Source organism: Haemaphysalis longicornis, unplaced genomic scaffold (genome assembly GCF_048455015.1).
Source record: "Haemaphysalis longicornis isolate Haplotype H1 unplaced genomic scaffold, Haemaphysalis longicornis Haplotype H1 scaffold_1, whole genome shotgun sequence".
Taxonomy (NCBI): Eukaryota; Metazoa; Arthropoda; class Arachnida; order Ixodida; family Ixodidae; genus Haemaphysalis; species Haemaphysalis longicornis.
In genome coordinates, this window is record NW_027526203.1 from 185,538,694 (window position 1) to 185,551,688 (window position 12,995).

Genomic DNA, 12,995 nt, shown 5'->3' on the forward strand with positions numbered 1-12,995 from the left:
ACAGCAATGCTCAGCTGTCACTCCTCTTGTAAACAACATTTGGAAACAATTGTAAATGCAGTTTTTTTCGCTATCGCATCCTGCCGTCGTCCTCGTCTCGTCTCATCACCGTCACCGCTGATACCAACAGCGAAAGGTTTCTGCACCACCAAAACGAACCACAAATCTATCAATGAGTTTTCCCTGCTGCCCTTGTCTACCTTTTCACCTCATCAATATGCCTGAAATGATTTCAGTTGCTTCAGTGGTTAGCGATTACTTTTGCTATTTTTTGTTTATTTGTACGTTTGACGAGTGTGAACAGGCAACACACAAGTCTTCCTCTGGCGGGCGGGGGAAATAAAAGCAAGCAAACATAACCCAGCGCTGGCTGGAGTATACTTCAACTGCCACCACATCAGGTGAGATGCATCCTTTTCATTGCCCCATATCATAAAAACACATTAAGCAATATGTTAGGCTATTAAAATTAATTTCAGCCTGTACAAAATGCGATAAGCCTACAGGAGCAAAAGAAATACATTCATAAAAATCCTACCACAGTTGCTTAGTATGTATGGTGACAAAAATTCATCATATAAAGAAAATAAAATATTGTTACATGACGGCAGTGCAAATACAGCGGCCCATTACTTGCGTCAGGATTGATTGATTCGATGGGTGGCCTTGATAGCCCCAGCACTGCTATGGGCCAGTATCTCCCTGGTTGTCTTCGGAGTGGGCAAGTATTTCATATAACCACTGTTCATTTTCATCTTGAAATAATATAATAAAAGCTACAACACATGGTCCACTTCCTTAGCACTGGGATACGTGAACAAGCAGAACTGAGTTACACCTCTCATCGCAACTGCATTCTTTCAATGTAAGCACAACATCCGTCGGGTCAACAAGCTTAACAATCCTTTATTTCATTTCATAGCATTACAACTTCTTTGTCCCGTGCAACACAATACTTGGGAACTGTCAATTCATTTGTAGAATATATTTCTTACCTTTCAAGTAAGGCAAAGATGTATACATAAAAATAAAACAAAAAACAAGTGTTTCTTCAACCTTATATAAACCATACACGACTTCCACATTGTTCAAGCCATTGCAGAGTAAATTAAAATGTGTGACACCCAGCAAAATTAACAACATGAATAAAAATAAATATTTCATTCAAACAACGTATTTGCAGTTTGGAAGGCATGTTACACTGTAAGATGGTTTTATTGCACGCAACACTGCAAGACCTGAACCTGTTTGCGATTAAAATAAATGCACGTCTTATCATCTTGGCAGCTAGCGTCCAGCTTTTTAGCTTTAGTGTAATTTTTTCAAGCTTCCACAAATCTGCCCCAGCAAAATTTTATCATGGCCTGCAGCGACGACCATTAAAAAAAATACAGAAGAAGAAACACCGACAAACAGTTTTTACAGGCAGCAAAAACTCACACAGTCATTGGAACTTTGGTGCTATCATTGGTAAGGTGTGAAGTGCGCGTGAAGCATCAAGAAAGTTCTCAAGTACAATCTACAGTTGCTAGCAAAAGAGCTTAATTATTCCAACCGGGTTGTCGCCTGCCTGTCTATTTGGAACAGATAGTACCATTTTACTCTTCGAAAGCGCACCCACTTCCGTCCACCAGGCTAATGCCGACTCCGAGTAATACTGGACCCAAGTATAATTCTTACCCTTAAAGGCAATCACTGAAAGTCATTGGGCCTACATCGTTCAAGGAGCGCAAAAACCATGTAAGCCCACCTTCCACACATAAGTTGCATAGCAATGAGCCGCACAATTAGCGATTCACATGTACCATACATGAGCACACATTGAGCAAACGGGGTCAGCGGCCAACAAAGTGGGCATCAGATTGTCACGGTGAGTTGCACGTTCAGCCAGGAAGTTCTGTACTCCAGAAAGCCAATTTTCTTTGTGCGCGACACAAATGGGCCTATTATGCCACAGCATGTTGTGAGAGTTCTAAAAAGTGTTTTTGGTCATGCATGTGTTCAGATTTATATATATATATATATATATATATATATATATATATATATATATATATATTTAAGGTTTGGAAATGAGGGGCTCGTTAGGAAATACCGAAAGAAATGCTGGCAGTCTACAAGGCCAAAGAAGGCATAGGGGAATGGTTAGAAAATTTTTTACCGTTAGTGACGTTACATTATTTTTTTTAATAATACGTGAGAAGAAAGAAAGAAAAACACGCGCCCAGCTGCGCGTGTTTTTCTTTTTTTCTTTCTCACGTATTATTAAAAAAAATAATGTAACGTCACTAACGGTAAAAAATTTTCTAACCATTCCCCTATGCCTTCTTTGGCCTTGTAGACTGCCAGCATTTCTTTCTATATATATATATATATATATGTAGATGTATAGATATATATATACAACATATGCACACACGTGTAGGCTTGTGTGCGCACGCTTAGAGGGAGCAATTGCATGCTGCGGGGATCTGCGTGAGGGTTGTGCAATAATCATGCTACTGTATTTTAATTTTTGCGAGAGAAGGCACGAAAGACAACAAAATGACCTTTCTCAGTTCAGTGCTTGTCTATATATTGAACTGTGTCGAGTCCAACACGGCACTTTCTGGATAAGTTCACAGGAGCGATCTCTTATATCAAAAATATAGTGATGCAGCTGCGTAGGAAAAACGTAATGAAAACGAAATGTGACATTCTGACACAGAGCTTGAACACATTGAACAATTTTTTCCATTATTGATGACGTATCATACGTTCCACGTCAAGTATCGCACTGCGCAGGACCTCTGCTTCTTTTCAAAGAAAATCGCTAAACAAGAGCTAAAACACGGTACAAAAAAAAAATTAGCTGAGCATTGCTTTGAAGGAAGTCCTTAAAAACCAGCAAAAGTAAAGACCCGAGCTCTGCTTACACTTTTATTCGTTTCCAGTAGCGTGACGATGACGACGTCAAAACTGGCATGACAGCCCTCAATAAGCGAACGCAACTACTAAGGCTGATTTGTTGAACTGCCAAACAGTCTTCTGAACAGCAGGTGATTCACGTAGGTTCAGGTGGTGTAATCATAAATAGCCAACAATTTTTTCAAGTCTCTCTAGCCACGTTAATCCGAGCTTGTGGGCGGCAGCAGTAGCAAATAAATTTAATCTGTTTAAATGAGGTTACGTTTCATGAGGTGGTGCGCAGTCTTCCTGTACAAATGTTTGCACTCATATTACCAGGTTTAATAAGGTAACCAAAGCAACAAATGTGAATTAATGTTTTTCTTTTAAGGGGGGTGCTGCTTCAAGAATTAAGGACCGTATTTTATTGAAAATTTCGCCCTTTTCAACCACATAAGAGGCATTTTTTTGTATGGTGCAATTTCCCTGCAATGCATTTATGTGCTGCCATTGGGGCAAGAACGGGCACACTGGAGAAAGCAAGATGAATAGTAAAGAATAGTAAAGAAACGCTAAATAGAGGAAATAGAGGGAGGCAGTTCAACATATTTAAACTTAGAACTAGGTGGCTTAATACAAACACTGAATGTCGTTAAACACTGCCAGGTGGCAATGCTTCTACAACGTACTTGCCTTGGACAAGGAGAAAACAAGTTCTTTGTTGAAACACTGGCATTGGTTTAAGTAAGCCTCCGCTCTGATCAGATTTTTTATGAGGAATGAGCCGAATAAACTGCTAATTATCGGCTATAAAATTCTCACCAAGGCATTCTGACAAGTTCTCTGCATGAGTGCAACCTTTCCATTTAGCATTACTTGCAAGGGCAAACACCTTTACAAGATCAGTGTCCATTCAATTTGAAAATCAAACTAATTCATGATGAATGCAGAATGGCTTCCTTAACATGCAGAGTCGCAGCGCTTGGAGCCGTACATCTTTCTCGATCTGCGCGGTGCCCGAGATACTCGTATCAAGGAGTCAAAAGACACTATACTCGGTGACATCTTAAGAATGGCACCGGAAGTTGCCACTGTGCCTTATCACCGTAGCCGGATGTTTCTCCGCGCGGCGAAAGTAGGGCGTTACTGGGAATATTTTGAACATGGCGTGAACCGTTCCCGTGATTTTTTGGACTTAATATGCTTATAAACGACTCCAGTGACGACAAACAAACTGCGTGAGACAAGGCAGTCGATATCGTGCATTCATAGCAAACCCCTTTTAAAACGCGCGCGCACTGACGTCACGGGTCCGGCGCTTTGGCGGAGTGATACACTACATGAGGTGGTGCCGTTCTTGAGTTGTAACCGAGTATAGCACCAGTGTTTCCGGGATGCAATGCAGAAAGAATCAATTTCCTGCCGTCTTTTTAAACTGCACATGTCAATGGCTGAATACTTAATACAAAGCAGCCTAGAAATTTTGCACAATGAACTAATGACTACTCAAATAAATGACACTTTTCCATGAGCGAAGTTTCATGCTGCAATGTTTATGAAAATTTAATTAAGGCATTGTTACGAATAATTGGCCATGAAGGTGTGATACACATTTATTGTGATGTCATGCCCGCTCTATTTTTTTATTTTTATTTCCCTTCTCTGAAGTGCTCTTTTTTTTGTCTTCCCTTTCCTGATTGCACTACCATAAATCCCATTGGTTATGGTGGGCCCCCTCGTCAGTCATTCTCATTTTGTAAAGCAAGCACTGACACTAGCAGACTGTTTGCTACTGAAACAAATAAAGACATTATTATTTTATTAGTATTCACAAGAGCTCTTCGTCTCTTTCACTCTCTCTCTCTCTCTGTCCAAATATCTAATGAAGATGTTGCTTTGAAAATGTCTGATGGTGTCAGGTGAATGTGGCCAGAACTTACCAAGACTGGAAACTGGTTACAAAAGCTTGAAAAACCTCTGCCATCAATCAGCAGCATAAGAAATCGCAAATGCCAGAATTTAGCTTCGTGAAAGATGGTCAAGGTGGCTATGCACACTGTAGTATGTTTTACTCAAGCATTGCAGGAAACGCCACTATCCGAGTGGTATGTTCATTGTAACCAAAGTCACTGGGACTCATACAGAGATGGTGTGTGAACCACTGCTAAGATTGACAAAACATTTTCTTGCTTTTTAGAAAATGCTACTTCAAGGCACCATTTTCTAGTGTCTATCAAAACTGCTAATCTGATTCCTCATGCTTCACTTTTTATGACAGCAGACATGATTTGACAAGAGCCTGATAAAGGATATAACAGCCAAGCAATCATGAAAGCGTCAATTTCTCTAATACCTTGATGGTTGAATATGAATGCCCGACATTCATATGAAATCTTATATTTACTGGCTGCCAGGTACCCAGTACAGGGCGAGCAGATAATGACTCATTGATTGTAGGAAATGTTAGAAAAAAAAAACTAATGATCAACTTCATGCTCACAGATTTTCCTTATGTCAATAAGCTCACTGCATTCAGCATCAGACATGCACCAGGCTACAGGCTCTACAAGATTTAATGACTTGACAGCAAGTGTTGTACAGTACAGGCACAGTTAAAGGGACACTGAAGTAAATTTGTCAAGCTCCCGTTTTTGCTTGCATGCGTAGACTGGCTCAAATTAACACACTTTTCCTCGTTTATCAGGTTGATAAGTCGGTAATTATTTTATAAAGTGTGAAAGAACAAAAACTACCACGCGGGGTCTGCGGCGGCCGCACCAACTAAAGGCTGTGACGACGGGAGGAGATGCACCGTGATTGGACGATGTCCAAGATTAGCATTCAAACAAGTTTTGGTGTCAGTTCTGTAATACAACATGCTTGACATCCGACGGCATCGTTGGGTGGGCATTCTCGATATCTCAGTAATCGTCGTACCGTGCTTCTGCCATGTTGTCGGCTGTAAAATGCCTAAGATAAGCCTCCCAGGATGGCTTGGAATCGTAGCTATCACTAGCCGAGGCCTACGCAGTGGATGAACGCCCTCCGCGTCCCCGCAGACGCTCGAATGCCATGTGCTTTTCCCCCATATTTGGAGCTTGCCTCACTCATGCCTGTATCGTAAAAAGCGTGTTCGCACCAGGCCAAGGGTCTGTGGATTCTGGCCTGTGCCCACTGCCCGCAAGCAGTCGGTGCTTATGGCAACAGCACGCCAACATGAACTTGCTAGCGCGTCAGTGTCAGCCTGCGCGCGTTCTGTGAACTAGTTCGTGAAGCAGTGAACATTATGGCCCAAAAATGGTGAACTCAGTATAGAAAACCTTCGCCGAAAACGAAAAATTCAATTTACAAAAAAAAAAAAAAAGAATGTACCCTTGGGGATTTGAACTTGTGACTTGCAAAATAACATACCTACCGCTCCAGACCACTCGGCCTGGAGTTTCAACTGAGCGAACAAATTGCGACGACTCGTCGGCGGCCGGCGGACTAAACGCTGGGCTGACTGACTCTGTCGGAAGGTCGGCGAGCCATGCAGTAGCGCAGTCAAGCCCAGTCATTTCCTCCTAACATCACACAAAAATGCCACAGGAAATGGGCGAGGATGCAAGGGGAGGACAGCATTTCCGAATTGATTTTTCTACTAAATAAATTCGCATAAACGCACTCAGAGTGGTCGAAACATGGCCTGTGGACTCCCTACAATTTGCGCTAGTAATCCCGCAATGTTTACAAATCACTTCAGTGTCCCTTTAATGCTTCAGGGTACATGTACATGGCCTAGATCTATGCTTTTGTCTCGTAAACACAAGATAATTGCAATGAAATCTCGTTTATTCGGTTCTCACGGTGACAAAAAAAAAAGTTCAAAACTTGATGAAACCTTTTTCACTGTATAATTATGAAATGGAAAACTATAAAAAAAACAGTTTGTACACATCATTTGGCGAATGCGACATATACATAGCTTCAAATTAAGGGTGGGTCGAGTTAATAATGTAGCGCTCTGTACATTGCTTCAACAAAAAAAAAAGGCACAGAACGAGCGCTGACTTGCAACTAGTTCTTTTATTGAAAGGCGCACAAATACATAGCCTACACATACAGTCTGGCGTAGTGGAAACAAAGAAAATTGAAACGTGTAAGTGTTTTCTTGATTACGACATTTTCTACACCTTAGGACTAGCTATGTGAAATTGTCAAATCCTATCATATAAGCAAGAATGTCGGCACGTGTGTAAGCCAACCTGCTCTGATGCTGTACAAAGAGGAAAAAGCATTTCTAGATATGTCCCAGCTATGTGCACCGTTCTGGTGCCTTTATTCTTGTTTTATTTTATGTTTCAATTTTGTTTGTGTTTCCACTACACCAGACTGTACGTGCAGATAATATGTTTGAGCTCCTTTTTGAATAAAATACTACTAGTAGTTACGGGTCAGCGCCCGTCCTGCGCTTTCTTCTCTCGTCCTTCATCTGTGTGTGCCGTACCACTTCAACATGCACACCCACCAACTTGGCCAACTATCCATTTTGTTGCAAGACAGTAATGAAATGAAACTTAATCTGTATTCATACATATTGCCTGGAATCCCAAATATATCAGTCTCTTGGGGTACAACATCACTTTCATCACATAGCACTGAGGCTGAAGTGCTGTGCTACAGAAATGACAGGTTTTGAGGTGATGCTACTGAGGTGATGAGGTGATGGGTTCAATCCCTGGTAACCATGGGATTGAAGAATAAAATGCCCAGCCATGGAACCTCAGGTGGTACAGAATAATATATGTTTCCCTCTCTATGGCACCCCTCACAGCCCACATGAAGCTCTGGTGCGCAACATCCAATATGAACTTCAATTAGTTATTCCATAAGCTAGGAAAACACAAAAACGTTAAAGGCACCCATTCTTCAGGCCATTTCCTGCCCTGCGAGAGATAACGAGCAGAAAAAACATAAAGAACCAGTGCCGTAACAGGTATGACGATACGTATCCTCAATTTTTCTAGAGCTGGTGCATATTTTTCGAAATTCTGTTTTCTCAATGGAATGGCAACAGCACACCGATACGCTCCACAAGTGGCCATTTTGGCTTTGGCTTAAGAGGGCAGACTGGTCTTAGAGCTATTTTTTTTATTTACCAACCAATTTTAATAAAACTGTGCCACGTTATAGAGTTTTTTGTGCTGATTTCAAATCTGCCATTAGATTTTTTGTAAGTTGATTATATTTTGAGTTAATTAATGATTAATTGCCAGTATTTTGGGTCAGTGATACAAAATAACCACTCCATACAGAAATGGCAATTACCACGTGGCTAGGCAGACAATTGACTAAAGAATACAACGTTGGAAGAATTTTTTGATTCAGCTATTTTTTGTTCAATTTACAACACAGTGAACTTCCCTTCTCCCGTGCTCTGCCAGAAATGGCTCACAGGTGGCGCCAAGTGAACACAATAATTTTCCAAAGCCTCCATTTGAAAAATTTGTTTCCAACATTGTATTCTCCACACATTTCGGTATCAGAAGCAAAAAGAATTACAGTTGTACCTTGCTCTGGGTGCCGAGATATCTGAGGACGAAATGCCAGCTTTGCATTGTAAGAAAAGTGCCGTTTCACCATCAAATTCGGCGCTAACTGAAATGTAGAGTGCATTTTAAAATGCTATTATAATATAATGACAACAAAATATGGTGCCTTTTGATGAGGAAGTTTACAGACTAATAGAAAAATGGCCGTGGAGGCTGGAAATTTTATCTTTCAGAAAACGCTTTTTTTTACCATTTTTCGCTCCAAAGACCCAACTGCCCCCTTAAATCGCGTGACTCGCACATCCTGTCACTCTATACTAAGCTTAATACGTATTAACTCACTTTGCTTCCTCCTTAATTCCTCCTTAATTCCGTGTTCTGGCTCACATGGAAACATCGGTGTGCTGTAGAGATATGTCAAAATACGCTATGCTGTGAGCTGGCTATCCTAACCATGGGGTGCAATTGCCAAAGAATTGAGCAGCGCTAACTGGCAAGCCATTAGTAACAGCTATCGCTAAGCAAATATTGATGAACACTGCCGTTGATTTCCATAGCATAAAATTAAGCGGTAAAGGGCCACTAAGCCCTGCAGGATGTTACTGAACTTCCATCAACAGCAACCACAAGCATAACAGTCGTGGCCGTTAAGATGAAAATAAGAGCCCAATATTACCTACAACACGCGGTGGCCATGCAGTCCAATTGTGCTGTTTCTGTTCGTCGTTATCAGCCACTACATAGATGCAACTCTGCTTCATGCCAGGCAGCTTCTGCCGACCATAGTGCAGGCATGCCAGACGAGACAAATAGGGTAAGGCAGAATGCTACGCACCATTTGAGAAGATTACACATTGCAGAGCCGGCATTGTAAAACAAACACTACAAATGCCGCTCATCAAAAAAAAAAAAAAAAAAACCTTGCATTAGGTTATGCCTCCAAGAAACGACTGAATTTTGACTGCACCCTGCTCGTCATTGCTGTGGCTTGGCCATCAAATTCTGCAGTCAATCAGGTGGTGGTTATCGGGTTCAGCATCTTCCACCCGCTACTTCCGCCAGTGGGAGGTGGCATAAGTGTCCGGTCACCTTTTCTGCAATAACCTCACCAATAAGTACACAATGTATGCAACTTCACTTCAGGTAGCACTGATAAGGCAGAAGAGACTGAAAAGCATGAAACTTGGTTCACCAAGGGCAATTTTCTATTTGATTGCTGCCATGCCTCACAGCCACTTTTATCGCTTCACCATGGCAACCGTCCCAATCCGCACATGGTAGATTTTTGATCAAATGAGGCTTATGATAGATTTTAAACAGGCCTACTGAGTGTTTTCAATTCACACCTTCTATCACCTTATGACTAGAGACTGACATGCCTGTGCTGCTGGGCCCAAAGACACGGGTTTGATCCCGGCTGTGGGGGGCCATTTTTCTGGTGGAGGTAAAAAATAAAAGTGCCCGTGTGTGGAGATTCTCCGGGGGTTGAAACTATTGCGGAGTTCTCCAGTATGGCATGCTCTGTAGCCCAGGTGCGGCTTCAGCACAAAAGACCTAAAAAATTTAAATTTAAAACCTATATGTTGCACATATGAACTGACAGACCAAACTAGGTTTCTGAGGTTGGTTGATTCCACATCACTATTAACTGGCTAGGGAATACGTAGAAACACTACCACAAATTTTCGCACATTTTAAGAAAGAAAGCTGCACTGTTGCGACTGCTCATATTGCTGAGACAGTGGGCAGACATTAGTCTATAAATACGCGGTGCTCCCTACATTCAGGAATGCTTCCTTGTCCTGAGTCACGAAGTGACACCAAAGCATTATTGTTACTAAGCTGACCCGACAAAATTTCTGGAGCAGTGTTCTGCCATCGCCTCCTTTACTTTTTCAATGCCTGCAGTGTCGTGCCGGTTCCCATTGCTGCCAGATCACCGGCCTATTTCCCTCACCCACAGCGCGGTGGCGCAAGTGATCGATCCTCGGTAGCGGTTGCTGCCGTCAGCTCATGCGGGGTTTTTGTGCACAATTTTGCTTCCGTCTGAAGTATATTATAAAATAAAACTTGTATCCCTGCGTTTTTGTTGTTATTTTAGATAACTGTGCTCTTTTCCAGAGTGCTTTATTGTGCAATCATTAAATGAACAGATTCTGTTTCGCTCAAACAGTTTATGGGCCCGCTTTAACTGTATCGGTTTCGTCGCTCTTTGGCGGATATATTGGCTACTTTGAATAGACAGGTGTAACTCCCTACATGTAATCCGTTTCCTGCACAGTTTGCTGCTCTAATATGTTCTGAATGGTTGTGTTTCGACTCATGATACAGCAGCGCTGAAGCTCTCGGTTTCATTGGGCAATGATACGATTGAGACGTATTGGACAACACACATACGTTTATCACAAATTCAAACAAATTAAACGGCATAAAACAGCTTAAGATATTTATAAATGAACACAAACAAAACAGATGTGAACGCAGAGTTATGTTACACTGCGAGTACATACACGCGTGTATGCATGCGCTGCACCTGCACGCATATGGGTGGAAGGCTGATTTTCAAAGTTTGAGAACTTTTTGTGCGAGAGGCTTTGTGCACCATATCCTTCTCACGGCATTCTTGTCGGTCATATCTAATGCAAGGTTGGTCAGCAGCGGCTGATGAAATTTCTACATATAAGTTCTACCAACTCTCGCCGATGACCTTCGTCGGAATTTCCATACACCAAGACTGGCATTGACGCGATGAGCTCAACGTTGTGCTTCAAGCATGCTTCGAGGGGCTTCGTAAGCAACCGACGATCAGAAAGCATGGCGTCAACAAACGTCTTCAATCCATGCAGCAGTCGCACTAGCTGCTGCGTCCGATATGACAGCCCACCTCTGTCCTGGTGGGATATCAGCCCGTCCGTGGCGCAGCTTCCCCTCGGTTTCTGGACCAAAGCAACGCACTTGTCACATGCGATATTCTCTGCGACAGCACGAGCTATGTATCCTCCGACAAATGAAAGTGCGGCCATGTCTTCTGTTGGCACGAATGGTGCCGCCGACGTGAAGACGTCTCGTAGCGCTTACTGTGCCAGCTTAACGGTGGGAGACGGGGTGATCTCAGTGCTGTGTACATTGCTTCCGACAACGGCCTGGGATGAGCAGAAAGATGTCGAGCTGCTGACATTGATGCTCTTTGAAGAATCCCCGACTCCGGTCTTCAGAATTTTTTCTATGCCGCAAAAGGTGCTCCGCACGTCCAACATATCGTTACAGCCCGCCCAGCGCCGCAGTATTCCGAAGAATGATTCGATTGGGTCGCTAGAAAGTTTCCTTGTCAAAACAAACTGAAACCGAAGCTCACTCAACAGAAGCCTGATGCACTGCACGTTAGAGAGAGTGGTGAACATGAGAGCTTGGTAGGTCTCCTTTGCGAGAAAGTTGTCTTCTGAGCTTGTCTCTTTGAGGTTTTCAAAAAAAAAAAAACAAGTTCAAGCCATGGTTGTGACGATGAAACGTAGGTCACTGACCAAGTCAAAGAAGGGGTTTGACGTTTCGGTACCCCTACGGGTACCTTGATCACAATGAGCACGTGCGTGGAAAACGAAGTTATATATTGGGCATGAGCCGTCGCAATGAGGTGGCATAGATACGGTGCAGATTGCCGTCTGTTCTGTTGATAGTGTCGGCCGTCGTCTGAATGATGAGGGATTCGAGCAGCAATCTGGAAGACAGATTGCGCTCGGTTGTCAGAACTTTCACCTCGTCCCAGTCGACCACGTGTCCCGTTTTCTCACAGTGCTTCGCCAGTGTGCTTGTTCTTGCATGGCCCTTGTTTACGTCGTTCCGGTGCTGCGTTAATCTTCTGTGAAGATTGCCCATTTCGCCAATGTACACTGATTTGCAATCGGCGCTTCTGCGCTTGCAATCGGCCCTTCCTTTCCGGAACCCCGTTACGTCCAATTGTGGATTTTACACGTTCGCCGCTCCTCTGGTTGTTCCGCTACCTGCACAAGGTCCTTGCACCACTGGTGGGGAATACAGGTACGCATTTACGAAACTGAGAAGACTTTATTGGCAAGTTGAAGGGCATAGTTCTGGAAGATGACGACGTCCTGGTTTCTTTCGATGTGTGTTCACTGTTCACAAGCATTCCTGTCGAACTGGCAGTCGAAACCTGCAGAAAACGTTTGGAATTGGACGAAAGGCTTCCGGACCGCACTCCGTTTGATGCCGCCGAGCTTTGCAAGCTCCTCCATTTTTGCCTAAGCAATACGTATTTTACGTATAACAGCGACATCTACAAGCAGACGTTTGGGACGGCCATGGGGGCATCGATCTCAGTCACAACCGCAAATTTGACGATGGAAGCGATTGAGGAAAGAGCATTGGAATCATTCCAACCACAGCCGAAGCTCTTCGTACGGTACGTCGACGATTGCTTCTGCGTCATGGACAAGCAGCATGTTCGACGCTTCCTACAGCATCTGAATGATACAGAGGCTTCAATCAACTTTACTGTGGAAGAGGAATCCAATGGCTTTATTCCTTTTCTGGACACGCTCGTAAAACGCTCCCCGAGTGGAC